Here is a 24417-nt window from a genome sequence, read left to right as displayed (position 1 = left end):
AACGCTCAAAGGAGGCAGGCCTGACCTATGTATAACTGGGTAGGTTGCATTTTTTCTTTAGCATTTTAAATGTGATTTCTATTTAGCTTTTAAATAGATGATTCATTTACATGGTTTAAAAGGATAAAAGGACCCATAGTCACCTCCCAATGTATGTTCTTAGTTTCTTCCTTACTTCAGCCATAAAACGACATTTCCTGGAAGCCACCTTGAAAAATGGTGCGGCCGCATGCCTAAGGCAGTCAGTGGTCTGTGGGGGGAGTGTGGGTCTTCCCCCTTCCATCCCGCTTCCTGGACACAGGTCACACCTAGGAGTGGAGTGGAGAGCCTGGGTGGTGGGTTATGGAGCTGTAGTCCAGCCCTGGATTATCTACCTCTGTACTTCTTTCACGGGAAAGAGAAATACATTTTTCTCCTGTTTAAGTCCTTGTTACTTGGATTTTTATGTTGAATTCAGCCAACTCTAATGTGAACTAATTCAGATTAACAGTAGAAAGCCTCCCTTTTACTCAGATCACAAACCTTTCTTCCCTGAGCTGTTTCTGCATAAAATGTCTGGAGATATTCTAGCTGGTAGCATATACAAGCGTGTGTGTGTGTGTGTGTGTGTGTGTGTTTGTGTACGTGCACGTGCGTGTATGTGTGGCTTGGGAAATATCAATACATGAAAAACATCTTCATTCTCTTTTGGGTTGTAGAGATTTCAGTTGGGTTGATATAGTGTACAGTATATTAACAAGCATTTAAATTGTTTTAGTCTTTGGCTGTTACAAATAATACTGCAATAACTTTCGTTTATTTATGACCTCCTTTATTTATATTCTGTGAGTATATCTGTAGAACAAATTCCTGAAAGTCCAAGTGCTAGGTCAAAGAGGATGTGCATTTGTAATCAATAGCTGTTCTTGGTAGACATACTGATTCATCTTTTAGTAACAACATATGAGAGTGTCCTTTCCCCCACATCCTTCCTGACTCGGTGTTATCAAAGATGGATGGATCTATACTTTTCTCTAACTGGTCACTAAGGAAGGGTGAAAGGAATGAATGAAGGGAGGCAGGTAGGCAGGCAGGCGGGATTAGGTTGAGAGGCCAGTGCAAGGTTTACAGGTTTACCTTTACTACTGTGCATGTTGCAGGGGTAGGGTGTGTAGACGAGGGGAGACTTGGAAGAGATAGGCCTTTGGTTAACTTAATTCTGCTTTCTTACAGAGAAGTTATAAGTTTGAGCAAGTAGAACTTATTCAGATGGTTTAAATTCTATATCGTGGTTTATGTGAAGTATCAGAGATGAGTCTATGACATAATTGATGTGTATGCTTTTGTTATCTAACCTGAAGAGGTGTGATACTTGCATTGATGCTGTAGTTTGCAGCTTACCAGCAGTTTCTCTAGAAGTCTCTGAAGGAAACTCGGGAGGTCACAAGGCAGGAGGTTTCCTGCCTGCACTGGGCTCCAGGTGAAAGCCAGTGCTGCACTGAACAAGCCCTCTCCGCTTTGTGGTAAGACAAGTTCACTCTGAGGCACCCACCCGGGAGCTGTGACTTGTCCATGCTTCTCTCCATGCTTTCATTGCCAGCCCTTCCTCTGGGGCTCAGCATTCAAGTGCTCCCTGGAAAGGGCTGTAAAAGACCTCACAGCACAAGTGAGGAGAGAATAGTCTCATGATAATGACCACCTTATTAGCATTAGCACTTATGGCCAGGAGCTGTTTTCAGCACTTGCTATATATGGACATACTGACATGCAACTCAACCCTCTGAGTAGTAGCACTAATTATCATCATTTCCATTTTGTGGGAAACTGAGACACAGAGAGGTTGAGTCAAGATCACACAGCTAGTAAGGAGTGGAGCTAGGATTGGAATCTAAGCTGTCAGGATCCGGAGTCTGTGTGCTTACCCCTCAATCTAGACTCTCATGACAGTTTCTTAGAGGGCTCTGTGGAAGCACTGCGCACACTCACTGTTCGTTTCTTAATAGATGCTGTGCATCTGGTATTTATGGTATTGTCTGCTAACTGGTCTTTTTCTCCCAACAGCACAGTGGCCTAAGGGGATGATGAAATAACTTCTTCTATTGTTCTCAGAGGATGAAGACTCAAGAGACCAAAACACAAATTCCTGTGAAGGCAGAAGAAACACACACACACACACACACACACACACACACAAGAACCCAAGAAAGGATGGAGAGAATCATCAGCAACGGAGGGGGAAAGGAAAGCAGAACATTAGAAAATGGAAGAGTAACATGGACTTAAACATAACAGCAATTTCAGCGCCGGAAATAACAGCGATGAGTGGGTATGGCAAAGCTGCAAAGTGCATACCAGCTCAAGGGAGCCATTCTCAACAGTGTCAGGCAGGCCTATGTCTCTCCCAACTGTCTAGGCATCCACATTGCCTAGAATAGGACTTGGCACCTAGAAGCTGCTAAATAAAAGTCTGTGGCATGAAGAAGAGACATTTATGAGAAGGACCCAGGAAGCCAAGAGGAAAGAAGAGTAAGACTGACATCTAACCTGAATCTATTTAATAACATTCAGGACTAGGGAACTAACATAACCAAGGAAAAGGGATTGGAGGTTATGCTGAAATTCAGAGGCTCTATCAGGATGTCTTTTGGCTACAGATTTCAGGAACTCCATGTTGAAAAGGCTTGAAGTTCAACACAAAGAAAATATTGATCTCACATAATAGGTTCTGAGAAATGCAGTCTTATAGGTCAATTAATTCAGGGCGTTGGCCATGAAGACCTGTCTTTTTCTACTGAAGTTCTTCTGTTTTTTTTTTTTTATTTGTTTTGTTTTGTTTTTGTTTGTTTGTTTTCTTTTTTTAAGACAGAGTCTCACTCTGTCACCAGGCTGGAGTGCAGTTGTGTGATCTTGGCTCACTGCAACCTCCACCTCCTGGGTTCAAGCAATTTTCCTGCCTCAGCTACCTGAGTAGCTAGGACTACAGGTGTACACCACTACAGCCAGCTAATTTTTATATTTTTAGTAGAGATACAGTTTCACCACATTGGCCAGGATGGTCTCAATCTCTTGACCTCATGATCCACCCACCTCGGCTTCCCAAAGTGCTGTGATTACAGGCGTGAGCCACCGCACCCGGCCAGTCCTGCTGTTCTTGAGCTGAGCGGGAGCCCACTGTAGCATCCTAGGAGTCACAGTCAGCAAAACAACATCCATGGAAACAAATGGATATATTCCCGCTCATGACCTACTGTACTAGTGTACAGATTCTCCTTATAAACCCTCCAGGAGAACTTTCCTAAATATCTCATTGTCACATGCCAAAGGGGTGATGCCATCTCCCTAAGGAGCAGCCCTACATGGGAGAGGAGCAGGCACCAAAACAGAAGCCACCCCCCTTAGGAAGGGAGGATCGAGTCATGGATGCTGCATAGAAACACAGCAGACTCCTGCACAGAGGTGTCTGATTCTCTCAGAGATAGACGCAAACAAATACAGATGCAGAATTTAAGTGCTTATTAAATTATCAAATAATTAAAGACTCGATTTAATAATTACAGAAGAATTTGTGTCTGTTTTATATGTACTAGAAGCTTGTTAACTTTGATACTTTCCCAATTGCAAATGAGTTCCTGATATTTGAAATAAATGATTTTCATGGAGAAGAATGTCTGATGACTTGAACTGGAGTGAGGACATTTTCTGAGCAGGAACACATGAAGGATGGTTTGTTTTATAATTTTTATTATGGAGATCTTTGACCTCCTTGGTTAAATGTATTCCTAAGTAGTGCACAGTGTACAATAATGGTTAAATCCTATCCTGAAGTTAAGTTATTGTTAGGATTTGAAGAAATGACAAATCAGAGTATGCTCATTTGAATGGGGGTAAAATCCTTATTTCCATCACACTCAGATGTCCATATGGGCAGTCAGGTAAGATATTTAAAAATTCAAAGCTCTGTGATCTTACTGTTTATTCCAGTAAATATTTGTCAGCTCATTTCTTTTTGGTACCTACATTTTTAGCTAAGTTACATACAAAGTCTCAAGGTACTACTTGGCAGGGATGGAGGCTCTTGAATCCCACCCATCTCCATCTATCACCTTTCCAATCCACACCAAATAAACATATAATCCAGGGAACAGTAACATGCTTCCTGGAGAATTCTTCTAATCATTTTTTCCAATCCAAATTTGTGGCTGCTAAGCTCCTTACATATAGAAGTTTTGAGATGCCTTTGTGTTTAGTTAATATATGCCTGTCACGAAGATTGTGATGACTATCCCATTATGTCTGTGACATAACGGATGCTATCAGAATACTGTTGTGTAATATACATCTTATACTTGCCACTAACTTTACAAGCACAAGGATATTAGAAACACTATTAAATACTAAAACTTCGGATAAGCATTCATCAATAGAAATAAGCATAATTTTCATAAGCAAATGTATATCCAAGTGTAAAAAGCTAGATAAAGGGATTTTTCTGCTATTCACATTCCCCACACAACTGTCTCTGTCACCTGTAGAAGCTAATCTTGGTTCTCTTCTTCCACAGTCTTCCAAATTGATTTCTAGAAATCATTGATAAACAGTCAACTATAAGATACATCTGTGCCACCAACCAATCCTGTGACTACAGTAGTAGGCTTTGGGGAATGAGGCTTCTATTACAATATAATATCACAGTATGAAACTTACTGCAAAGATTGAAAGAACACTGCAGAGGGCAATATTACATGCAACACAAAACACTGGAATTCCTGAGCAAAAACTTAAATCTGTTTTGAGAAAATGTGACTGTATGTAATTTAAATTTACTTATATTGTCTTTGCTTCTTGTATTTTTGCCTTTGAAGGCTTCCTTGAGATTGAAACACTTCATCTCAAGAGACTTTTTTGATGAAATGATTAATAAATAGCCCAAATGATTCAGCCCTTGAGGATACATATAAATTATCAACGAAGGATTAAGTAGGCAAAGCCTTAAAAAGCTTAGGGAAAATTGATTAAGTTGGGATCTCACAGAGGATACAGACTTCTAGAAGAACAGAAGGGGACTAATTGAGTCCCATAAACTGTTTGATGGAGCACTTAATTTAAAGACAAGAGACTTGTGACTGAAGAAAGGGAAATGGAGCCAAACATATATGCCAACAAAGGAAACTGAATTGTAGTTCCAAGATTCTCAAGAAGAGGGGGTTCAACTTTTGTAATCACATTAATGGCCCCTGACTGTTTAAGTACCCTCAGATGATTGCTTGGAGCCAGTAGTCCATTTGTTTTGAGGCAGTGATGTTTTCCTTTATCTTTAAGAGTGCAATAGAAGCTTTGAAGTAATAAGGTCAAATTCAACCACTTTTGCCCAGACTCTGTGCAAGAATGCTGGGTTTGAGTTTCCAGGGAACATGAAGAAGTCATTTCAGCCAATCTTTTACCACCCAGCAAGTCCTTTTAAAAGACTTTCAGAAGCATCCCAAATTTGCACATTACCTCCTTGACCTTGCAAGCAGGGGTTGCGGCTGGAGCACGTGGTTTCAATTGTCTGATAAGATACATCGCTTCAGTCTTGGCCCGACTAAAGGTTAAACCAGCTGGTTTCTATCTCTTCTTCTCTAATCATTAGGTATTAGGCAAGCCATGAAAATGTTATAGCATTTTATTAAAGTCGCTAGAAAATCACATGATGAATGGCAAAAAAAATAAAAACAAAGCAAACAAAATGAGATATTTCTATTAAAAGCTTAGATTCCTAAATAAATATTAAAACTCATGACTCTTGGTTCTGAGGAAAATTTCAAGGACAGAAAAAGATTTCCTAAGAAGTTTGTCTCTTTTGCATAACAGACGAGCTCCCTTTCATCACAAAATGGAAACTATGAAATTCCTTCTAATTTTCTTTTGCCTCGGTTGCCAGAAAGTTTACACTTACATTTATTGTTTAATGACAGTATCAGAAGTATGTTATGCCTATTCCCCAAACGACGATCTCTCCTTTCTCTCTGCGATTTCCTATGTGTTAAAATTTTGAGTTCACTATTATTTAATGCCATTTTAATTTAATTGTTACTATGTTTATCAGTCTAATAGAGTATATCTTAATTTAAATAAAAACAAAAAATCAAGAGCGCATAAATTGTGACTGATCTCACAGCACTAAAGAGCTCATTAATCACATTGAAATATAAATCTTCCTAATAGACCCATTGAATATATCACTTTCCAATTGGTCTTTTGGGTTGTGTGGAAAATAACCTTAAGTACATAGAAAATGTATTTACTACCATCTAGGACTCAAATACTTAAGAACATAATGAAACCTGTTGCTTTTATAAGGTAATAGCTATTATATTAGGACCCTTTCAATTGTATGTGTTGGAAAATTTCACTCAAATTGGCTTAAAAAGAAAATATATTAGTTCATGTAACTGAAAAATACTAGGATGAGCTTAAACACAGCTGGATCCAAGGGCTAAACAATGTTATCAAGTCTCTCTCTCTCATATGCACACACACACACACACACCTCATACTTCTCTCTTATGTTGACTTATCTTTCATGCTGACTCCATATTTTCTCTGGCAGTCAACTTCCTTATGATGACACCAGATGGCTGCCAGAAGCAACTACCTGATAGCCTCTCCACTCACCAACCCAGCAGAGAGGGATATCCTTGATTTTTAACAGGACCAACAAAAGCCTTGCTATTGAGTCTAGCTAGTTCTAACTGGTCCATGTGCCCACCTTCAAACCACTCCCTGGGCCCAGGGGCACACCAGGTTTTGTTTGAACCTTGTCTAAGTCACATGCCCACCTCTGGGCATAGCTCCACTCAAACCACAGAGGCCAAGAACAGGGAATGGGTATTTTGAAGAGGAAATCTGCTATCAAAAAGGGACAAGCACAATTCACAGATGCCTGCTACAATATTTCACTCAACCAGATCATTTATTGGACCTTGTTTTTCCAGGAAATTTGATTGCTGCTTAAAAGTTAAGATTGATCAGTGAGCCAGCTAGAAAAGAAAACCCTGGGCTTGATTATTTACATGAACCCCTGATGAATTTATTAATGAAAACTCCACAGTGATGTTAATGAATGATATAGACCAAATTTTGCCAACAGTATAGCTGTGCCAATGTTAGCTTATTTAAATACTTAACTGCACCTTATTCTATAACTTTGCTAAAATATTTCATATTTCATGTGATGTTTGCAAAATCTCCAGGTTATATTTAAAATATTTTCATCACTTTGTTCTAGCCATGGAGGTTTGGGATGGGGGAAAAATGGGAATTAGTAACTACCTGTCTGAAATCCTTTGATCCCTTTTTTAGCCTATTACAAATCAACAAAGTATATTTTAAAAATAAGAAATAGGCCAGGTATGGTGGTTCACACCTATAATCCTAGCACTTTGGGAGGCTGAGGCGGGAGGATCACTTGAGGCCAGGATTCAAAACCAACCTGGGCAACACAGCGAGACCCTGTCTCTACTAACTAAATAAATAAATAAGCCGTGGTGGCACACCCATAGTCTCAGCTACTCAAGAGGCTGAAGCAGGAGGATTGCTTGAGCCCAGGAGTCGGAGGTCGCGGTGAGCCATGATTATACCACTGCACACCAGCCTGGGTGAAAGAATGAGACACTGTCTCAAAAAAAGAAAAGGAAAAAAATATAAATAGTAGGTCTCCTTCCAATGACAAAAACAAAAAATTTGTTGAATTAAAAATAAAAAAGAAATAGAAACATGGATTTATGACAAGTAGGCAGATCAATTTAGTTATATTATGTGCTTGAAGTTCTTCAGGGAAAGCAAATTTCCAGAAATGCTTGCATCTCTCTAACTTTACTTAATGGTTTTCTTTGTGTGGGATATAATATCAATGTAGCATATTCAGCCCTTGAGAAATTAGAACAACAACAAAATTAGATCAGAGGCATAACAATTATGCAACACAGCAACAGGCAAGGTCTCTTTAAATGGAGGAAGCCATCAGCTGTTTATCCTTCCAGTCATCACACACTTATCAAATGCCTACTCTGTGCTAGACATTGTGCCGGCAAAAAGAACCCAAACGGCCGGGCACGGTGGCTCACGCCTGTAATCCCAGCACTTTGGGAGGCTGAGGTGGGTGGATCACAAGGTCAGGAGATCGAGACCATCCTGGCTAACACAGTGAAACTCCATGTCTACTAAAAATAAAAAAAAATTAGCCGGGCGTGGTGGCAAGTGCCTGTAGTCCCAGCTACTTGGGATGCTGAGGCAGGAGAATCGCTTGAACCCAGGAGGTGGAGATTGCTGTGAGCCAAGATTGCGCCATTGCACTCCAGCCTGGTTTACAAAGAGAGACTCCATCTCAAAAAAAAAAAAAAAAAAAAGACCCAAAGGATTTAATGTCTACATAGATAATTCAGGGTGCAACAAAGCAATTACAGTAATAACAACAAAAAAATGTATATAATTATTCAGAAGACCTTTGCATACAAACAAACCCAGGTTTGAATTCCAGTCCTGCCCTCTCCTACCTGTGTGATCTTAGGCGTGTTGCCTGACCTTTTAAAGTATCAGTTTTCTGATTTGCAAAATGGAGACAAGAATACCTACTTTGTAGGGTCAGTGGGAATATTAAATGAGGTAATGAGTACAATAACGCAAATATTTATAGAACGCTTACAATGGGCCAGGTGGGGTTCTAAGTGCTTAACATTCATCACCTCATTTAATCTCCACATAGCCCCGTGAGGTAGGTACTATTGTTATTAACTTTATCATACACTTGGGGAAACCAAGACAAAGTGAAGTTAATGAACTTACCTAAAGTGGCAGAGTCGGGATTTGCACACAGGCAGTGTGGCTCTGAAGCTCACGCTGTTTGTGGTAGACATGAATACGTGCCTCTCGATCACTCTTCAAGGAAGGTCCAGCTGCAGTGAGTGTAGGGGGTAAATCCTCTCCCGCTCTGAGCTTGGTGAAGATCTCCTTCAGCTGCAGAGATGTCTCTTAGCCAGGATCATTACCCTTCCAGAGGAAGCCTGGAGCAATGTGAGGTTGTGAAGGTCTGGCCACTTTAGCCTGATCCAGGGCCACTGTGTTGGGCATATTCCAGCCAGCACTCCATGCTGGGCGGGTTGAGGCTTGGGCGGGTTGAGGCTTTGCCAGGTCTGCACCGTCATTAGCCTCCTGTGGCTGAATCCTGCTTGTGTTCACTTCCTTTCACAGGTGAGGATCCCTAATCGAATTGCATGGCTATTTCAAGTTGTGCCACAACTCACCGATGCTCTGTTCACAATAAAAATTCTTTTCTTTATTTCATTTTGGAGAGTTTCTTTTGCTGTGTTTTGAAGTTCACTAATTTCTTTCTTCTGCAATGTCTCATCTGCCCTTACTATCAATGTATTTCTCATCGCACACATTATCATCTTCATCTCTAGAAGTTAGATTTGGGTTTAAAAAATATCATTCATGTTCCTTTCTTAACCTTTAGAATAAGGTTATCATAGTTATAATATATATAAGGTTGATCAATATAAGGTTGATCATAGTTATAATAACCACTTTAATATACTTGTCTGCTAATTTTTAACATTTGTGTTTATTCTGGTTTGATTTAGATTAATTTTATTCCCTATTATGGATCTTATTTTCCTGCTTCTTTGCATACCTGGTAATTTTTGATTGGCTAACATATATTGTGAGTTTTACCTTGTTGGGTGCTGGATATTTTGTGTTCCTATAAATATTCTTGAGGTTTGCTCTGAGACACAATTAAATTACTTTCTAACAGCATAATCATTTGAGTTCTTGGATTTAAGATACATGAGACATGACCAGAGAAGTGTTTATTCCAGAACTAATTTTTTCCCCGCTACTGAGGCAAACAAACCCTTTTGAGTACTCTACCCAATGGCCCACACATCATAAGGTTTTCAAACCTGTTAGAGGCAGGCATTATTCCTCACCCTCTTTGAGTGCTGGGTGCTATTCCCTTTAAGCTTTTCAGGTGGTTCTTTTCGCCAGCTTCAAGTGCTTTCCTCACACAAATGTGCTAACTAGAACTCTGCTCAATATTTGAGGGGGATGCTCTGCAGATCCTTTGTTGCCTAGCATCCAGTGTTTTGATGACAATCGTTTTAGATATTTTGTTTTATTTTGGGGGAGTTGTTTTAGGCAGGAGGATAATTATGGTTCATGTTATCCCATCTTGGCCAGAAGTGGAAATCTTTTTTTTTTTAAACCCATAAAGTGTTATAAAAATACAGGGTAACTTAAGATTTGGAGGAGTCATAAAAATTCTAGAAATAATTCTTTTTTCTGGTAGATACTGTGGCACTACACCTAGATCCCCACATCAGGGGCAATAATGCATCTCCTAGTTCTGGGAGCATGAGCTTCTAAGAATCACAGATGTGCTCGTCATTGAGAATTGGCCTCAGACATAGAGAACAGAGAGGATGATTGGCACTGAGCGAAACACACAGTGTATCTCTTGCCACTGCTGTGCCTAATTTTAATGTTCAATGGACAAGCACAGCTGCCACAGCCTGTTGGGTACTTGGGAATCAAGGGCTCGAACCCCTCGGGCATGAGAATTGGGATCACACCCACGAGTAAGCTGCCTGGAGGTAAGATTTGCTGAGGGCAGGGATGGGCCAGAGTGGGTGGTGAGGAGGGGTAAATGGGTGCCAGTTGCTGCCCGCCAAAGAACAACCCCCTTTGACTGTAATTTTCAATTACCTACCCAAATCCTATAAAACAGCCCCACCCCTATCTCCCTTCACTGACTCTTTTCGGATTCAGCCCACCTGCACCCAGGTGATTAAAAAGCTTTATTGCTCACACAAATCCTGTTTGGTGGTCTCTTTACTAGGACGCACGTGAAAGATATATATATGAGATATATAGATATATAAATCTCTCAGTGTTTTTTGACATCTTTAGGAAATATCTTCAAAGATTTTGGAGTCAGATTTTTGTGTTCGGAAGGGGGAGGTGCTTTGGGATATAACCATGTGTTGAGATTTACCTTAAGGCATTAACATGGCAGCTATACTGAAGGCTCAACACCCCACATCCTCATGCCAAGCCTCATGCCCATCAGCTTCTTGGTTGGTAGCGCTGCCCCAGCCAGGATCATGACTGCCCAGATTGACTCAATCACAGGTTAAGCTTGAGATGAAATCTTGGAAATGCAACCACCTTTAGAGTTTAAGAAGTCCTTTCATTCAAACTATTATTTGGTCTTGAGACAACCCTTTGTGGTAGGCAGAGAAGATAGGCACAGAGAAGGTGGCTTAACTTGTACTAAGTCTCAGAGAGTGAGGGTTTTATCTTGAGATGCTGTCCCTTACAATACACATGCGTGTTGCAGCTCGAGTGCCCTGCAGCTGGCCTGTTGTGTGAACAGTGAGCACATTATGAGTGAATTTTTCAATAGGTGAGTAATAATCCTTGAGAGTCATTGAAACTGACTTTAAGAACTAAAAAAAAAAAAAACCAAAAAACAAAAAACCAAAAAAAACAAAATTGAGGGGGGCCATCGAAATGTCTAACCTTTCCTCCCATTACAATTCTTTTTTGATATCAGGATGATTTCTATGATTACCCTTACCCAGCTTTTATCATCTCTCTGAACCAGTTCCCCTAAGTGTTTTATGTCACCTTCCAAACATGGTCTTAGAACCATGTTTGCATGCAGGTATGTAGGATGTTTGTTTCTCCAGTTAGGCTCTGATTTTCCACCAGAGGCACTCTGTTTCTGCAGAATCTCTGAGAATGCACAGATTAAATAATTAGGAAACTTCTGCGAAGAGAGCGGTGCAGGGGAACCTGGATGGGGCAGTGGACAGAGACATTTTTAGTTTGCTTTAATGTCCTTCCCTTTTCTTTCTTTTTTTTTTTTTTGCATTTTTTAATGTAATTATATTTATGCATTAAATAAAATTTTTTTATGGACCAAAATAAGTCAGCAGACAAAAGTATGATCTACGATCTAGAAGTCAAGATGTTCAAATCCCAGTTCTCCCTCTTACTAGTCTGTGACTAGGGCTGGTTACTTAACTTGTTTAATTCGAGGTTTTTTTTTAATCTGTAAAAATGGAGATAATACTCATTTCTAGAAACTGATTTGGATTTTGCAGGGCCCAAAGCTTTTAAAACTATGAAAGCCTTCCTTAAGAAAAAGAATATGAAATATGTATACAAGATTAGGTATGAAAGTTAATATTTATGTAGGAAGAGAAAATAAATCAAACAGATGATACATTTAAACAATAACTGACAAATATCACAAACCTCGGAACGCTTGTGGCCATGTGAACACATTGGTAGGACATCTCCCGGAGCCTTGGTAAAGGCCGGTGGAAGAAGGAGAGGCCTTGAGACTTCAGCTTTACCAACTTTGCGGTAGAAATGCCTGTGCTTGCGTTGTGACGGGCACTTGTCCCAGCTACTCGGGAGGCTGAGGCAGAGAATTGCTTGAACCAGGGAGGTGGAGGTTGCAGTGAGCCAACATCGCGCCACTGCACTCCAGCCTAGCGACAGAGCAAGACTCCGTCTCAAAAAAATAAAGAAAAGCCCATGCTCACTGTACATGGCGGTTGAAGGGGTTAAATAAAACACAGCTAGTGTCTGCTCAACACAGAGCCTGACACACAGTACATCTCTTGTACATGTAAATTCCTCTCCCTCTTTTTTCCCCCCCAGAATTTCTCAGGCAAAGGCAGCCTTAAAAGAGGTGCAATTGCCTTATTGTTCATTCTGCAGATTCCTGCTTTTTCTTCTATGCCAGTTTGAGGACACGATGTTAAAATTATTACAGGGAGTAACAAGAGGTTTAAATTAGATAAAGTGTGTGGAATAGCCTCACATAGTGCCTGGTCTCTATTAAATTAATTCATGACTTCTTTGAATTGGATTATGGCTTGCTGAAAGCTGACACCTCTATGTAAGGGGAGCTTTATCTAAGCGACTTGCAAAGTAAGGTGCCTGCACAATAATGGAGATGGGAACTTCGGTCTGAGAGAGCGTTTGTTATTCTAAAAGGACCTTTATTAACTACTTTAGAGAAATCCTGCTACCCAATTTAAAAGGAGACACTCATTTAAAACAAAGCTTTTGCTAAACTATTCACCAGATGAATCCAATTTCATTGCTAATACTCGACCATCCATGCTGTCCTCTGCTGATTCCTTCCCCAAATGACGTTTTCCCATTAAGCAGACAAGGCTAGATTAAAAACAAAACAAAACAAAAACACCCAAAACAAAAACCAAGCAATTATGAAGTCTGTGAATGCTTTTATATGACTGTGTTTTGTATGTTCTTACTCAATTCATGTAGTTTTAATTTTATTTATGAGACTAGATCAACTTAGAATTATCTTTATTTTCATATATATTTATTTTTCTTTTGAGTCAAACTTTTACTAATATTTTATATATACTCTTCCCGCCATCTGTCTTGGAAAAGTGATAATGTAATTGCTTTTTCCATTGATAGATTGCTTTATATTTTTAAGAAACTCAAAATGCAATACGTAAAACATCCGTGAGAATTAAAACCACACAGGCTTTTTACTGGTCAATGCATAAGGAACACATGAATATTGATTGGAGAATTAGTAATCAAAGCAGTCAGGATTTTGACTGGAAGAACAAAATCCTAAGCAGACCTATAACATAACCCCTCTTATTTCAAAACGTGGAGCTCCTGTGAAAGCAGGAAATACAATCTGCTTGTCCGCCAGCCCACCGTGGAACTCTCCTTTAAGCCAGCTTTCTAATCCAGCTACTGGAATTGACGCTACAGCTAGATAAAGGTAGACAAAAATATCTGTTAAAAATCAGATAGTTTGATTCTATACTGAGAAAACATAAAAATGCCTAAATAAGAAATTCAGTTAAATATCTGAATTTATTCCACTAATTAATTTACTTAACGAATTAGTTAACTAATAATATCTCTATTTAACTAAAAATTCATGTCCTTAAAGAGTCCTTACAGGCTCCAGGCCATCCCTACAGTCAGGATTTGTGAGGTATACAACCTAACATTGAGGGTCCACTTCGGGATTTCATCTGCCAGGCAGATGAGGCAGGCAGTGAGACACAGGGAAACTGGAGAGGAAAAGAAGCTCTCTCCCTTTCTACAGAAACTGCATCCCACGAGCCTGTGGGTTGCATGGTTATCCAGGAAATGGGCAAGATGGGATAAACTGAGAATTCCTGTTCTGAGCATTGACATGAATCCTGTCTCTATAGTTTACAGGTATGACCTCTATAGTTTGTCGTCACTTAAAGGGTAGCCGCTTTAGTTGTAACAATGTATTAGCCATAAAAAATTAAAAAGAAACAATCCAATGGAAAAAACAAATGAATTGTCACAGACAATTGTTCAAAGATTACACATGGCCAACAAATAAATGAGAAAGGTTAAAATAATGAAAGCCTGAAAAACATGAAAGAAAGAAAATAGAAAAGAAAATTTTTTAAAAAGAAAAGAATGACAGGTATGGCTAGTGAAAATTCCAGGAAACAGGACTGCTGATAAAGTGAATCTGATGGGATCTTTCTCCATTTCAAACTGGCAATATGTAACTAATCTCCTAAAATTGTGAATGTACATTGAAGTAGTATGATACATTTTAAAACTTGGCCTATGAAAATGATCCTGTGGCTGTTATCTACACAAAGATTCATCAGAGCACTCTTTCTAACAGTACAAATTTGAAAACATCAAAATTTCTAATAATAGGAACTCAATTACGTGTTAGCTCACCCATACAATGAGTTAATATGTAGTCATTAAGATTGTAATGTAGAAGATTATGTAATAACATAGGAAATATTTGTGATATTTTTAATAGTAAAAATGCAGGTTATGAAAATATAATTTATATTTATAAAACATATCTATAACTTTATATACAAAGATGATGCAATCATAGAGAGACGCACATGGCGATTTCTTCTGGAGATGATTTTGGTAGTTTATTGTTTGCTTTGCTTTCCTTTTTCTTTCCTTTTAAAAACTTTTTCTAAATAATGAGGAATTTTAAAAGCACAGAAAAGAGAAATACAACATCCTTGGATCTGCTAATCAAAACAAGTAATCACTAATTTTTAAAATTATTTTTCCTAAAGAAATTACAGAGCTTAAGTCCTTTTTGTGTCTCATATGCAAACTTCATGTTCCTTCTACCTAAAGACAAACACTGTGCTGACTTTGGGATGTATTCCTTACATCATTTTTTTTCACCATTTTATGTTAATGCACATACCCCAAAACAATGTATGTTATTGTCTTTGTGTGTATTATATTCATATCAATTATATCATGATTTCTGCAATTTACTTTTTTTACTCAGTATGGTATATTTTTGAGATGGATCCATGGTGATACATTATCTAGTTTACTTCTTTCACCTATCATTCACCTGAATTTCTTTAAAAAATTTTAACCCTTTGTTAACCATATTTAGACTGTTTCTCTTTTTATTTGTAAGATATAAATTTTATAAGAGGTTTGTTTCAAGGGGATTCTTTGTTTATAGAGCATCAACAATGTTCAACACACATCTTTTAGTCACTGTCTTGTTTAGTCATATGTTTGTTGCTATTCTAAATGGGATTTTATTCCTATTACTTTTCATCATGAAATTCACATCATATAGAATGGGGTCCCCAACCCCCTGGCCGCAGATTGGTACTGGTCTGAGGCCTGTTAGGAACCGGGCTGCACAGCAGGAGGTTAGCAGTGGGTGCGAATTACTGCCTGATTGGGTGAGCAAGATTTACTGCCTGAGCTCTGCCTCCTGTCAGATCATTGGAGGCATTAGTTTCTCATAGGAGTGTGAACAGTTTTGTTAACTGCACACACAAGGGATCTAGGTTGTGTGCTCCTTGTGAGAATCTAATGCCTGAGGCGGAACAGTTTCATTCCCAAACCACCCTTACCCAACCTCTCTGTTGAAAAATTGTCTTCCATGAAACCAGTCCTTGGTGCCAAAAAGGTTGAGGGCCACTGGTATAACATTACAGAGGGATAAAAATCTAGTATATTCCTACTACCTAGATAAAAATTTTGCATTATTAATTAAACATATTTGCTTTTGATTTTTTTAAAGGAAATAGTAATTGAACCCTGTTTTCATCTCTCCCTAAATCCATCTTCTCCCTTCTACTCAAATCATGGTTACTACTCACCCATATTTTCATAATTGTACTTCGTATGTATGCATTTGCCAACCCTGTATATTATTATTTTATTTAAAATTTTACCTAAATAATTTAATTCTTTCTACTTTTTTTTTAATTTCACTCATCCTTATGGTTTGTTGTATAGATATAAGTATAGATATCTTATATCTCCTTGGTTAGGAGACACTGGTATAGATATAGATTGCTCTGTATCATTTTATAAATGTTTTCCAATTTATTTACTCCTTTCCTTATTGCTGGATATTGATTTATTCTCAAATTGTCATTGCTACCTTGTTGCAAAGAAAATCCTTGTATAAGTCTCCTTGTGCATGTTCAACAATCTCTTGATGCTGCATACCAAGAAGTGGAATTTCTGAATCCTTGAGTGTCAAAATTTTTGGCTTTACTTGATTTTGCCAACTTATAATTGTACTATACTGTGTTCTCACTAACTTTATAGAAGAATGTTCATTTCACAACATACATAGTGTCCATACAGTGTATAGTGTGTGTCTGTGTATAGTGTGTATGTATATATATACAGGATAGACATACGTAGTATATATATTTGGGCATTTAACCCAAAATGTAATAATCTTAATTTTTTAAATTCTTTTCTTTTTTGCCCTTATCTTTTAGCTTGTCTCTTTAAAAATATATATATAACTACATTTTTGAAAAATTCCATCTGTGACTCCATTGTCTTTTATCAAACAAATGTAACTTGTCTACTTTCACTGGGATTGTTAATATATTTGGATTTATTTCTGCAATCTCATTTGTGCTTTCTATTTATATACCTTTATTGACCTTTTCTTTTGCTTTTATTTCCTGCCTTCTATTGAATTATTTAAATAGTCATGATACCCTTTTATTCCTCACTATTGGTTTCAATATTTTTGTGATCTTAATGGATATAACATTATTTTTCTGCAGTCAATACTTAGATTTACACATTTCTTTGCTCACTATTAGTTCTTGCACTTGGGTTCATTTTCTTTTTGCTAAAATCATCCTTTAAAAATTATTTCCTTGAGGGCTTATGTATAACAGATTTTTGCACCTGAACTATAGTTTAGTTATATATAATTCCTTTTAGGTTGTCGGAACACTACCAATATTATTACTATGCACGTGTATGTCATTTGCCTTTTCTCTTTAGCAGCCTTTAAGATTTTTCTCTTTATCCTTAAGATTCTGCATTTTCAATATATTGTGTCTGGTTGTAAGTTTTTATTCTTTATTCTGTTATCTAACTAGTTTACCCTTTCAATCTAAGGGCTTCTACCCTGATTCAGTTCTGACGAATTCTTAGACATTTATCTCATTGAATATTACCTTAGTCTCATTCTACCTATGCTCTGCATGGTTTAGGATTTCTTCCATTCTTTGTTCACAAATTTTCTCTTCAATCCTGTCACACTAACGGGTTTGGACTAGGAGCCAGAAATAGATAGGGGAGTTGATGAGGTTGGTCCTCAAGTGCAGGCAGAGGAAATAGAAAATTAGTCTTGATTAGATGTTTCCTGTGTTTTCCTAGTGGAAAGCCTTAGAGTCTTCTACAGGAAAGAGACATATTTCCATTACTACTACTAGGGCTGTGGCTTTCACCACAAATTACAGATGAGACTCCAATATCTCCTGTACAATATATTCCTTCTCTTTTTTTATTTTATTTATTTATTTTTTGAGACAGAGTCTCGCTCTGTCCCCCAGGCTGGAGGGTAGTGGTGCCATCTTGGCTCACTGCAAACTCCACCTTCCAGGTTCGCGCCATTCTCCTGCCTCAGCCTCCTGAGTAGCTGGGACTACAGGCGCCTGCCACCACGCCCAGCTAATTTTTTTGTATTTTTAGTAGAGACGGGGTTTCACCGTGTTAGCCAGGATGGTCTTGATCTCCTGACCTCGTGATCCACCCGTCTCAGCCTCCCAAAGTGCTGGGATTACAGGTGTGAGCCACCGCACCCAGCCCAATATATTCCTTCTCTATGTGGTGGATTCCCTGGTCAGGGAATATATGGTCTAATGAGGAGGGCAGGCTAAGTTTCCATTAGACATGTAGAACAGATGCAAATAGAAGAGAGGGTAACTTGGCTTGGAGGGTTGTTAGCATGATCACTTCTGTCAACTTCAAAGTCTCTAAGTGTTACACTTTCAGCTTCCACCACCAGCACATTCTATGTGTGTTCTAGGAGAATAGCCATATGGCATCTCCCTCTCAAATATTTTTTCTTGCCATCATAAGTTGCTCATTATTCTGGTCCCTAATACACTGGATGGTATCCTTAAAATCTGATTGGAGTTCTGTAGTTGGCTTACGTACTGACTTCAATCCAGGATATCAGTGTTGTAAAGGAATCAAGTAAATAGTGAAAGTAGAAACAATAATGGCAATGGTATAGTGTGTTCCGTGCAGAGGAATAAAGCATGTTGATATACCAAAACTCCAGGATTAGACTTACTTGGCTGTTGTACACTATGTAGCAACATCAAAGTAATTTAAGAGCCTGCTGTTCTGTTTCACTGACACTCTGTGGATGATGGTGTTATATAGGTGATTGTAGAGTTGAAAAGATTTCTATTACAGTTCTTAATCTTGGAGAATAATTGAAAGCTGTGGCTAAATACTCAGTGCGAGTCAAAAATTATGTTAATAAGTAGGCTGGCAATTACTTGTAAAAAGAGGGACCCAGTGCGAGGGATGAAGCCGGCCCTTTTGGACAATTTATCTGCCGTCACCAGGCTGGTATTTTATCAGTTTGAAAAGATAAGTAAAAGATACAAATCAAGGGTATGATGTTTCAAGGGTATTTGAGACAGAAAGAAAATATAGTATTTTTTTGAGGATGCTGAAAATGGTCTCAGGTAGTTGCAGAACAACAAAAAAATATTACTCTATAAGACTACGAGAGGTCTCTGGGCCCCTACTCAATTTCTTGAATGGGCCACAGTAGCAAGCTGGAGTGGTCCCGTTGTATAGTGCAAAATGTGGACACAGGTAATTCTACCTGAAATGTACCTCTCCAACACTTTCCTCAGTCTGAATGGAACACATGTTCTCTACCTATTGCCTAAGGATAAGTGGGATTCATCCTTTTGGACTCATCTAAAATGTACCTTTCTCAAGGAAGTAGTCTCTGACACTCTTCCTCCCGCTCCCTGTCAACCCATAATGTGAAGCTCTCTTCCTATGTGAACTTCCAATATCCCCGACTTCTGTTGCCTTTGAAATGTTTATTATCTTTGTGGTTAATTTGTTTAATTTCTAACTTTTCTACTAGATTGTAAGCTCCAAGAAGGCAAGGACAATGCTACAATGCTGTTGTTTTTTGATTTTTTAATAATAGACATCCTTACTGGTGTGAGATGGTGTCTCATTGTGGTTTGGATTTGCATTTCTCTGATAATTAGTGATGCTGAACATTTTTTCATATGTTTGTTGGCTACTTGTACATCTTCTTTTGAAAAGTGTCAGTTCATGTCCTTTTCCCATTTTTTAATGGAGTTATTTTTTGCTCGTTGACTGTTTAAGTTACCTATGGATTCTGGATATTAGGTTTTTGTTGGAGGTATAATTTAGTTTGGCAGTTTTTAATAAAGATAACCTACACCTACTGTGTGACTCAACAATTTTACTCGTAGGTATTTACCCAAGAGAAATGAAAGCAGATGTCTACAAAAGTATTTATACATGAATATCCATGTATATCCAGCATAATTTATAGTAGTAAAAAATTAGAAACAGCCGAGGTATCCATCAGTAGCTGAATGGATCAACAAATGATGACATATTTACACTACGGAATACTAATCGGCAACAAAAAAGCAAACTACCTTTACACACAAACATGGGTGAGTCTCCAAAACATCATGTTGAGCCAAAGAAACCCAAAAAAAAAACATATTCTGTGGGACTCCGTTTATATAGAAATGGGAACAATGGTTGTCCCCAGGGCAACCTTTATAGGATGATGAAAATGTTCTGTATCTTGATTTGGATGGCAGTTTCTTGGGTACGTAATTTGTCAAACTTCATCAAAATGTACATGTAAGATCCGTGCATTTTACTATATTTAAACTATACCTCTTTAAACTTTTTAAAAATAGTAATTTGCAAATAAAGGAGAGATCCGCCACCTGTCTGTAATCAACTGAGTTTCTAGGTAGTTTCTAGCTCAATTGTCTGCAGTGGTGGAAACATATTACCCTTAAATTATGGGAAACTTCAAAGGGACAAGGTCCTCTTCAAAGCAAATAATTCTCATTTTCCACTGGGCTAGCTGATCTTTGTGGAGAGCACTCTACCAGAAAAAGTATGTATGTTGATGCACTGATGTGGGGACAGAGGTTTCAGCCAGGGCAACTTGGATTGTGGTCAGCCCAGCTAGAAGGAAGCCACTGGACTGTCATAGTGGTCTCCAATAACCAAACAACTTCCTTCAATCCTTTTAGGGAAAACGTTCCTTCACCATTTTTATGTAAAAAGACTACCATGGCAGAAAAATAGTGAATAAACACAGTAGTATACAGGGAAGTCCAGAGTCCATAACCCAGGCAAAGTAGAGACTGCCTGGATTAAGTCTTCCATGTAGGGTAGAGAGCAGGAAGAGTTAAAGTGAAATGTTAGCAACAGAGAGTTAGGAAACAATGGAGGCTGGGCGCGGTGGCTCACGCCTGTAATCCCAGCACTTTGGGAGGCTGAGGCGGGCAGATCACGAGGTCAGGAGATCGAGACCATCCTGGCTAACACGGTGAAACCCCGTTTCTACTAAAAATACAAAAAATTAGCCGGGCGTGGTGGCGGGCGCCTGTAGTCCCAGCTACTCGGGAGCTGAGGCAGGAGAATAGTGTGAACCCGGGAGGCGGAGCTTGCAGTGAGCCGAGATCGCGCCACTACACTCCAGCCTGGGCGACAGAGCGAGACTCCGTCTCAAAAAAAAAAACAAAATGGAGATAAGAGGTTTTAGGACCCGAAGTAAAAAACTGCCTGGCTCTTCGTGGAATGGTGCTTTAAAAGTCCCCTTACAGCTGAGCTTGTGAATGCGAACAGACCTGTTTAGAAGGCTTTCGGTTGCCTTGGACTTTGGCAGGAAGGTCATTTTGACAGAGCGTCTTCTTTTTTTTAACCTGTGATTGCGTCATGCTGCTGTAGCCACCGCCTGTGTTTTGTGCACACTTCAAAGTAATATTTTAAAAGGAAAGAATTATGAATGCTAGAAATCTGGAATTTTCCTTTGAAAAGTAAGCTAAAAGTAATTTAAATTAAAATACACTGATTAAAATAGCCATGTTTTAGATTTTAAGACATGTTATTTCTTTCTGATTATTATCTCTCAGTTACTTAATATAAACCACTCCTAGATCAAGAGAATCAGTCAGAAATTTTGTGATAAAACTCAGGAACAGCCAAAAACAGCTTCACAGATAGCCTTCTGAAGACATTTAATAAGTCCATCATAATCAGCACATGATCCTCAAGAAATAAGAATAAGAAACAGCTGCTTTGTAGCAAATCCCAACTACAGTAGGGATTAATTCTAAACTCATGTCACATTTAGTCAGTTTTCATTTGGGACAACAGGGAAAATCCTTACCAGGCTAAGGGCAATTATGTATTTGTCAAAACAGATGAAACATAAATTGTTAATTCTATTTTTCTCTCAGATAAATATTTCTGGGGAACATGGACTCTTTTAATGTTAAAATAATCAGTGAAGAAAGACTCTTGACAGTTCTTTTTGTGTCTTGCCTTTTCTGCCTTACTTCACTGTTTTAAATCTGGTCTTAACTCCCTTTGAAAATTCTTTGATGGTGATGACAAATCTTCTTTCCATTTGTCTCCATAACATATTTGTTCTTCATCATTAAACATAATGTTAGCAGTGGTGTTTCTACTATTTCTGAGAATAAGAAAATTGTAATTAACAACTCATATTTTATCATTCTAAGGACCTGGGTTTGAATCCCATTTCTACCATCTGTAAGCCATGTACTTTTTCCATGCTTTAAATTTTGTGTAATTAGCTGTTTCATCTCTTAAATGGGAATAATGGGGCCGGGCATGGTGGCTCACACCTGTAATCCAAACACTTTGGGAGGCCAAGGTAGGCAGATCGTTTAAAGTCAAGAGTTCGAGACCAGCCTGGCCATCATGATGAATCCTCGTCTCTACTAAAAATACAAAAACTAGCTGCACATAGTGATGTGCATCTGTAATCCCAGCTACTTGGGTGGCTTGAGGTGAGAGGATCACTTGAACCTGGGAGGCGGAGGTTGCAGTGAGCCAAGATCGTGCCACTGCAGCCCATCCTGGGTAACACAGTGAGACTCCATCTCAAGAAATAAAAATAAAAATTAAAAATTAATTAATTAGTTAATTTAATAGGAATAATAATAGTGATTTATTTACATGGTTGCAATCAGATAATTCATGTAAAGCATAGTATTAGCCCATGGTAAGTGCCAAATAAATGGTAGCTATGATGCTGGTGATGATGAAAGCTCTAGGAGCGCTTTTATGCCTTAATTGCTGATTAATTGCCTGTCAGGGGTGGTTGAATGGGTTATTATGCAGTAGGTCTAGTGATGGGCCTGAGATCTGTATATCTAACAAGCTCCTAGGGGATGCCCAGGCTGTGGGGTCATGAACTATACTTTGAAAATCAAGAACCTCTTTTCCCTCTTGTGGTGTGTTTTGTGATGTAGTCTGTCTCTGATTTTTTTAAGTCATGTGCTACTTTGCCTTCCAATTATTGACTGTATGATTTAGTGATCTTGTGTCTTCCAAGGGACCAAAACAACCAATAGAGAAATAGAGTTTTTTAATTATCCAGATGTTTGGTCTATCCCATGGCAAACATTTGGATGCCATGTAGAGAAAGTATGTGAATCACTGACTATTCATCTTTAACATTTTGAATTAGATATACTGGCCTTGTATAAGAACAGACTGAGTACTTAGCCATTTTCTCCCCATTAATCTGGCCTATCGTGAACTGTTTTACTTGCTCACTGATCTAGGTTTGTAGTTAGCAGTTCACCTCTCTGTACTATCATCAACCAGCCCGAATTTCAAAAAGGCTTCTGGTGTTATAACAGCCCCATAGGCAAGTCTGACTCCCTTATCTCTGCTTTAATCAGAAATGTGTTGATCTTGTTGTGCCCTGACTGTTCCTCTGATTTCATCAGGCCCTTGTGCCCCACCTCCTGTTGGTCCCAACTATCCCTAACATGTGGAAAGAAGAAACGAGAGGGCAACTATCTCCTCTTTGTAAATCAGGCTCATCCATCTCCTCACTTCTCTCTGGTGGTGCCGTGTCTACAGCCCCACAGCTGTGCTCTTGCCCACCTTGACCACAGCCATCTCCAGTTCAAAGCCTTCAATTGGCTATTTATCACTATAGACTCTAAACCTTCCCCACCCTCCCTCTTGACGTCTCAGACCCTTTATGCCAGCTGCAGGAACCTACTGGTTATGTCCTGATACAGCTGTCTAGATAGTGTTGCTGGAAGATCCAGGCCACAGTAGACCAGCTACTGGGGAACCACAGGGGTCAAGAAAGACATCTTGCGTTGTCTCTGGAAAGACATCACCTGATTTGAGGCAGCTGTGGGTGGTATGACACAGAGCCATAGACACTACCTGCATCCTCTGCGACTTGGATTAGAAATTCCATCAGGGAAGACATCCAATACCTTTTAGAGTCTGCCATTGATAGGCTGGTGAGGTGAAATGAGTTGACAGACACTGAAGGAACATTTATCATCCATGCTGAGAGGCAGTATGGTGTATTCAATGTCGAGAGCAGGGAATCTGGAATTAGATCATAATTTGAATTTCAGATTCATTCCTTACTATGAGAACTTATACAAGTTATTATATACATGCATGTAGATGTATGTGTGTGTATATATGTTCTTTTTAAAAGGAAAACATTCTTGTAACATAAATATTTTTAAAATGTATAGCTAACAATATAACAAACCCGAAAATACTTATGTTTTCATAACTGTTCTTGAACAATTATCAGCTCATGGCCAATCTTGTTTCATTTCTACTTTCATCCATTCCCTTTCCTGTATTATTTAGAAGCAAATGTTGGGTATCAAACAAGCTCATCAATAAATATTTTAGTATATCTCTAAAAGACAAAGCTTTTAAAAACAAAAAGCTAACCATAATATCTTGCCTGACAAAGTTTAGAATTCTCTAATTTGATCAATATCCACT

This window comes from Symphalangus syndactylus, chromosome 11 (genome assembly GCF_028878055.3).
Source record: "Symphalangus syndactylus isolate Jambi chromosome 11, NHGRI_mSymSyn1-v2.1_pri, whole genome shotgun sequence".
Taxonomy (NCBI): domain Eukaryota; kingdom Metazoa; phylum Chordata; class Mammalia; order Primates; family Hylobatidae; genus Symphalangus; species Symphalangus syndactylus.
Note: the sequence above shows the minus strand (reverse complement) of the source record.